Here is an 8,719-nt window from a genome sequence, read left to right as displayed (position 1 = left end):
CATATTCACATAATTCACATAAGCACGTATACACATAAGCACGTATGAGCACATAATTCATGTAAACACATATTTTGCACGTATTCACCTGCATATTTTGCACATTTTCACATATCTCTCAAGGCCGCGTAGCGCGTTCGAGAGTTACGAGCGATAGCGAGTAGCATAGTGAGGAGTGTAGTGAGAGTTCTTAGTTTATTCGCGATTGGTTAGCATTTTAGATTGCGATAGCTGTGCGAGTTGTATGAGTTTGGTATAGCGGAGAGCAATAAATCGAAACCTTAAAGCGTAGAGTTTAACTTCTGTAATCTAAAACACATCAACATAGTAAAATGAAATCAATAACGCGTAAAAATCGGCGATTACAGGCTTAAAATCGAAATAGAGTGTCTTGGGTGTTAGACGTCGACTACCCAAAGTGATTCGACTATCCCTAACGAGTTTGAGTACACGCTTTGGCCTAATAGACTGTGCTCTCACCGAAACACGGCGAACGGCATTCATCCTTCCAGTTACTACGTGACTCAAGTCATTGGAATAGCCGAGACTTTAGTGATTCTTTTTTTAAAATCAAAGTAGGGAGTGGAACAGGTCATTAAGATGCGGGTTTCACCCCTAACTTAACAACTTCGTTCCTGAGTGTGGTTAGACAACCACGAAATAGAGATGGAGCTTTACGTTGAGATGTGGATATCACTCCTAACCCAACGGAGATCCTTGTGCTGAGAGTAAAATACGCGGAATGAGTGATCTTATCGATTGTTCTTGGTTTTCACACCTTATCTCGACACAATCACTCGTTTGTGTTATGCGAGAGTTTTACAAAACGTGTGTATTGTGTTAGCCTTAGGAAAGGTATGTAGCATTTCGCCTTAGGAAAGGCTCCTTCGTATGAAGCTGTAGTATGTGGGTTCGTACGAAGGTGCAACATAGTAGGTTTGAACGAGGGTTTAGCAAAATGTGGGTTCGTACGAAGCCCCTTTTGGGTTCGTACGAAGCTGGTTTGTTGGTACTTAGACTATAGACTAGGTCAATTCTACACGACTCGACCTAATTCCCTATAGTTATGGCTCTGAAACTAATCTGTCACACCCCAACCGATGGCGGAATCATCGGGGCGCGGCACTAGGCGAACCGGATTGCTCAAGAGAATCCATAACAACTATTAAATGACAATATTTAAAGGTTCATTGTCCCATCCAATAAACAAATATTTCACAAACAGTCATCACAGAGTTCAAATCTCTTAAACAAAACCAACCTGACAACCTAGATTTTATTTGCGAGTTTCTAGACTTCCTAATCCATTGCAGCAAACAGACCATCAACCTGACACATACATTAAATTAAAAGTCAATACATAAAGTAAAGGTGAGTACACAAGCTTGCATAGATATAGAATAAAAGCGTTTTCGCATTACCAGCATGTATCACGTAACGGGCGAAGCATGTAACTACCGACAATGAGATAACCTAACCACGTGACTGCGTTGTAGAGTTTGTGCGACACATGTTCACCGAAGCGAACACGTGAAGTAAGGTAATGTGATCCTTTGCAACCCCTGTCACACAGGTGCTGAGTCCAAACTATAGTACTATCGTTGCTAAAGGCGATCTGGCATAATATTGTGTAAGCATAGTAATAAGCATTCAACAAATCACGTATAGCATGTAGGAGCAGTTAGCGTTTATAAAATGTTTGCGTTGTGTGTTGTGTTTTGATAGAGAACGTATGTAACACCCAAAAGTGTGTTAAATGAAAATGGGTTCGAGTATACTCACAGAGCGAGTACTAATCAAGAAACGCGATTCTCAATGGATTGAAGGGAGCGCCGGATCAGCCTGCGTACGTGAACAGAAGTGAGTCCTCCAAAGTGCTGAAACTGTGTTGGTGGGAAACAGAAGCTTCGTACGAAGCCGGTGCCTTCGTACGAAGGTGGGTCTTCATACTCGTGGGGCTTCTTTTGTCCAAAATCCAGTGTCTTGGCGTCTATCTTTGGAAAATCGAGTGTCTTCGCATCTGTCTTCGAAAAATCGAGTGTTCATCCCTCCAACCTTAAGCTACTGATTAAACTTAAAGTCGGAGAGGTTTTTGATTATGTCACGAGTGGGAATCGGGCTGTTAGGTGTAAAACCAGTGCCTTCATACGAAGGTAGCGCCTTCGTACGAGGCCATGTGCCTTCGTACAAAGCTGGCTTCGCACAAAACAGTCCGGTTCGAAAATGTGGCTGTTTTTGGCATTCGGTGCTGTGTTTTCGCCTGAATCAGATGTATTTCCGAGTCCTTTTCCAGCTGGTTTCGGCATTACCTCGTTCCACTATTCAGTGAACGAGATACATGTCGTTTTTGGTCCTGTTTGGTGTAAAAATCAAGTTTAAGAAAGTTTTTGAAAGGTTTTTACTTAGATCTAGCACTTGGTGAGTGTGAAACCAACAGATTTCTAACTTGGGAAGCCGTAGCTAGTCCCAATACACTCGGTTAAGTGTAAATCCTTTGTAAAAGAAGAAGGTTTGATGAAAAAGATGAAGATTTTTGTAAAAACAGGAATTTATGAAGAAAAGAAGAAGTTTAAGTGAAAAGATGAAGTTTTAAGTGAGAACGTAAGAGTTTTAGATGAAAATGAAGTGATTCTTGTGGAAAATCAAAGTGGAAAACGTTGCGTAATTGAATAAAACTGTTAAATCTTACTTGAAAATGGTCGGACAGCAATTCGGCAGAGTTTTGGTATGAAATCAGCAAGTGAGAATGAATGAGGAGGGGCTTGGCTATTTATAGAGATGGTGGGTTCGCACAGGGACCTTGGTTCGAACCAGCCGCCTTCGTATGAAGGCAGTACCTTCGTACGAGGTGGCTTGGCTTCGTTTGAAGGTGCTGTTTTGTGCGGGAATTCCTCGTTTTTGCGTATTGTTGCGTTAGTTAGCATTGATACTTTAAGTATCTTAGCGTAGCAATGAGTTTCGGGTCGCGTTGCGTTTTAGTGTGATAAATCGAGTTGTGCGAGTAGCGTTGAGTTTGCGTTGCGATAGCATTTGCGAGTAACAATACACATAATAAGCACACACAAGTAGAGCACATAAGAACACACAACATAAAATTACTACTACTAATAACAGCATTTGCGATTTAGCATATTAGTCGTGATAAATGACTGCGAAGGCGTGAGTGGTTATCGAACAAACAAACACACTCGGTAATGTAAATAGCATAATTCTCTGTAATTCGTGTTGCGTAAGCGTTTGCGAATATAAAGTGTTTTAACATGTAGTGGTGCGGTGTGATGAAAAAGTATTTAGTATAACATAACCTTTATTTATATCGAATCTCGGAATACAAGACGGTTACAAATCGAAGCAAAAGCAAACGGGTAACGACGAAAAGTCGGGTTGTTACACAAACAATTTAAATGTCAGGCATAATGTACTTTAATACTTAAACCTCCTAAATCATCCAAATAACAAAACAAATAACTACTTTAATAATATTTTCTATGTCATCATATTTAATACATTAACATATATATACTTATTAAACTCAAGAGATAAAGAAAAAAATCCGGACTCTTGACTGGTCAACTCCTTCGTTTTAACTTGCACCAAAAAAACTACCCATTTTGACCCAGAAAAAAGTTTGATTTTTTTCAGTTCATAACTTTGTTTTTAATGTTTTTATTTGTTTGCTTTTTTCTCAGGCCTCACTTTTTTTGCACTTCTTGCCTAGGCGACAGGCAAGCCCTATTCGCCTAGAGTGCGCCTAGCATTTAATAACTATGCTTTTTTCAATAACTCTGTAGACCTTTGGTTTGTCACCAAAGGATTCTCCTTAAACGCCATGTTATCTCCAACTTCAAGTTCAGCATCAAGTTATCTAAAGAAAACTTTATACGTCTCTCTCACATTTCCATTACTGTTTTAAGATCTTCTAATTTCGACACATATATGTTCTATTTTTAGATGAAAAATTATCGTTCTTTAAACCATTTCCAAGGATTCCTTTTAATTTCTTTTTGTTTCGAGAAGATGGTGTCGAACTGTCGACAATTTTCACATCAAAATTCGATTATATTGTAGTAGATTGTTTTAATAAAAGAATCATAATGTTCTACCATACTTTCATAAAGAAAGTGATATTTAAAGGAGAATATTGGACCATAGTGATTAAAATAAAGGTGTACCTTCCTTGGTGTAGTAAGATTGCTATCCACGTAAAAGCAATTAAACCAAGTTTTCTTAATACCATCCTCAATTGAAGTCTCAGTACAAAACACACACAAATGTATAGCAAAATGAACCAAGTTTTGTAAAACCAAAGAAGATGCATCATCAAAGTTTACAAAATTAACAAATAAGCTTTGATTTAAGTAGATCTACATGTCTAATGTATAGATCCAAAATACTGCAAATTTTCATATAACTTCAAGTTTACTACATGGAAAAGTATGATGAGTTTAGTGAATATTAGTTGCAAAAATTATTGATTCTTGAGTTTTGATGATAAAAAGAATATAAACACATGTTTTAAAACATGTGAAAACCTCCATTTTAGGAGAAACTATGTTAAATTTTTATAAAATTGTGACACTTAGAAAAATATAAAGTTTTGTGTGACTTTTTCTACAAAAATGTTCAAGAATGTTTAACAGGGGTTTTCCCTAATTTTTATACAAAAATACAAGGTAGGAAATAAACTTTTTCAAAAATTAAAACAAGTATAAATATGTATATTTTTAGGGAAAAATATATATATTTAATGGTCACCAAATTATGTGCTATGTGTATATTATGTGTAAGTATATATTAGTGTATATGTAGAAACTTAAAAATACACTAAATACTCCCAAGGAGCATAAACACCAAATACATATAAAAATACACAAGGAAATATTTATAAATAATATACACCCATGCATGGACAAAAATACCAATATATATATATATATATATAATTACTACAATTAATGGAAATTATACAAAAATCGGATAAGTGATAATATAAATATATATATTTAACAAGCATGACAATATATATATATATATATATATATATTACAAAAAAACCTTAAAATATATTATTTTTAAGAAATATAATTACAAAAAGTATAAAAATCATAAGGATTGATTTTTGACAATGAATAACAAAATAACTAAGTATTTATACTTAAATACATGTATACTTGCCTAAGTATACTTATGCTAAAAATAATATTGAAAATATTATTTAACAATTTATTTATATGTATATTCTGGGAAATAATATAAGTATACATACATGAGGACAAGTTAAAAATAAATTATTTTTCACACATATCATTTTTAAATTCTATATATATATATATATATATTGGGAAAAATATATATATAATTACAAATAACAAATACAAAACTATATATATTTGTAAAATATTTATTAACAATTCATAAACATAGACATTTAAAACAAAACATATACATAAGACAAAATGGATAAACTTGTACATAATCAATCATAAGTTAGGTGATTAACATACGTAGAACACTTATAGGTTACGTCGCAAACGAAGAAGATATTGGTGAAGTTTAAGACGCTTGAAGACGCAAAACTGTGACTTCATGTCCCCACTTTAAACATTTTCTTGTTTTAAAAACTTTGGGGAAAATGCATGTACAATGGTATGTTAAAAACTAAGGCATGATACAATAGATCTTGTCACGAATAGGGTATACGTAAGCACCATTAATCTAAGTTTAGACCAAATAACAAAGGTTAGTTCTAGCAAGTATTGGCAGCCTCACTATTGGTCCACGTTTGCCCACACAGAAGAGTGCTTTTGGGTCACAGTCAAAGGTTAATCGATGTATAAATCGCCTAGGTTTGGATGCTTCCTATGTCACCACACATGTTAATGTCCTCGCGAAACATTAGCGATCTCGATTTCCTTACATTTACATTTACACTTACGTATCACATCTTAATACATTTTCTTTTACAATTACATACCATATTTCATACAAATACAACTCATACATTTTATACAAAATAACTGCATGAATTCACACCAGCTTTGTTGACGATTTTCAAACTTACATGTATTTCAGGAAATTAGTGGAAGCTTTGTGGGTTACGTTTCAAGAAGTCATGTGTCTACACTCCATGCCACCTTTTGAAGGATTTGTTCGTTGTATCCCGCCTCCTTGGAACTATGTTGTAAACTTTTAAACTATTTTCTTTTGAAGTGATGTAAACACTTTACTTAAACTATGTTTGGAACTTGAAACAATGAATGGCATTTGGAGTTTGTTTTATTCATGTAGAATGTTTACTTATTCGTGTGCAATGAGAATCAATCACGATCACACCTCACGCTTTTACCTCTGAGCGGGTGTGACACATGTAATCACAATCACACAACAATTTGAAGAATTTATCCCAAAAACCCATTGTTGATATTTCATAGTGGAAATTACATTACTTGTTTGTAGTTTTAGGAACTCGCAAATTTTGGTGGGAATGAAATCGACACCATAGACAAGTTTAACCGAATTTCCTCCTAAAATACCTATGTGGCATGCAAGCCTAATAAAAGGGGTTACCAAAAGAAATAGAATGTTAAAACCATCAACATAATCACTTAAATCCTAAATACTCCAACAACTTTCCAACAATCTCCTCAAGCTCTGCCATCCACTGACACATCTGGTCTCTCACAATCTCGTCCAACTCCCAGATATCCTCGTATGCACCATTTGACCCCCCCAAGATCCTGCATCTTTCCCTTAGTCGTCTCTAAATCCCCTCATAGAGTAGCAATCTGACGATCACAATGAAGCATCGATCTACCCAAACTCCTTTCAGTTTCTTCGATGCAGACTTTGTAATAGTCCTAGAGGTAGATGATATGTCTTCTGAAATACGGAGTCTCTTCCCTTGGCTTGCAAGAACTGGTAAAGGTACTGTAACAACTGTCACTAAAATCCATAATTAGGATGGTAATTAGCTATTAAGAAAACCCTAATGAGAAACCCAAGTAATTCTGCACTAACCCTAAAAGTTCCAGAACAATCAGAATCAGGATCAGGGCCCCTAAAACTCAGGGGGGGATAAACCCTAGCCAACGATTATCTTCATAACTCTTTATCAAAATCGAATTTTATAAAACGGTCGACTCATCCAGCCTAGTTACACACGTAGCTACCCTATGAAAATAGGTGACCACTCGCGTAGCGCGACACCTATAGGGGTACCCCTCGCGCTACGCGACGGTGTCAAATTTTCAGTATATATAGAGGGGGTTGGGACTTAAATTCAGGTGTTACTGCAACGTTAAAATTCATAATATACGTCGAGTTATAAGCAAAACAGTCCAACACACACACACAATTATCGAAATGCTGCCGCAATCAGGGTAATAACTCGATCGCTATTACGATTCAACGTCCGATCGATTATAACTATCCAACGATAGTCCAGGTGCTGCTCAATTGAGCTTGTACTTTGATTATTCATCGTGATTTCGACTTGAATATTAGAGTGCTGTTCGAATTCGGACTATGCTCTGTTATTCGTTGTGAATCCGATTGAATTATCGAGTATTGCACTGATTAATTGTTGTGAAGGTTTAATCTCGTGAATTGACGTAACTGCTGTAATAAGTTACCTACCTAGTTGTGTGCACTAGATTACAAAGCTAACTCAATAGGCTAAGCTCTACCTGTATAAATCTGCAATATGTCAAGGCTTATCTGTAGACTAAACTTTGGCCGTATGAATCTGCATGATTATAATGTGAGTCATTCCCCTTTTATAAACTCTTTTCTCACAGTTTGTGAGTCATTCTTCTTTTTAAATTGTTTTCTCACAGTTTGTGAGTAAGTATTACAATACCTCAAATTATTTTCAAAAGGTTATAATTACAGGGATTAAGTCTTTGTAATCACCAAATTACAGCTGGTATGTGGGGTATTGTGCACATTACTGTTATTATCACTCTATGTGAGTGAATATTACTCTATGTGAGTTATTATTACTCTGTGTGAGTACACCGTCACTATTAGAGCAACGGGACCCAATAGTGGTATGACCACAGTCACAGAAATGAATCGAGTGACAAATACCCATTCTTGATAATTGGTTGATAGAAACATTGTAATCGCTCTTAATACTGTAAATTATAACTAACGGGTCGTTTTAGAAAACAGAATGATTCACTCAGTATTCCCGCTGACAAAACCTTTTTAAAACACGTTTCAGGTAATTACAGTAGATTGGAGTAAGGATTAGATCCAGCACTGAAGAACTTCAAGAAGTGGCTTATTTCATTAATTAAATCAAAATTAAGAAATATCGTTTTTATATTAAAAGCTACCTTTGTAAAACATGGGTTTATCCCATCTATTTAATAAATAAAATCCGGTGTTTTTAAACTCTGATATTTTTCCTAACTCACGGTCCTGATGAAATTTCCGCTGCAATGTTTTTTTTTTAAAATAAAAATAATCACCGGTACCACGGGACTGCTCACGACACCCGATTCCGTCCAGGGTGGGTCGGGGGTCGTGACAGAAGGTGGTATCAGAGCTAAGCCACTGCTTTAAGCCTATAAGTGTTGTGATAATAATACTTAAGCCTAAATAAAAAGAGTTAGGAGATTTCTATTAAATGGTAGCACAGCTGATAGCAGTTAGACTTGAACATAAGAAAAGATGCCTTAGTATAAGCTAAGCCACTGGTTTACACAATTAGGTA

Source organism: Helianthus annuus, chromosome 12 (assembly GCF_002127325.2).
Source record: "Helianthus annuus cultivar XRQ/B chromosome 12, HanXRQr2.0-SUNRISE, whole genome shotgun sequence".
Lineage (NCBI taxonomy): Eukaryota > Viridiplantae > Streptophyta > Magnoliopsida > Asterales > Asteraceae > Helianthus > Helianthus annuus.
The sequence above is the reverse complement of the archived record's forward strand: the minus strand, read 5'-3'. Positions refer to the sequence as shown.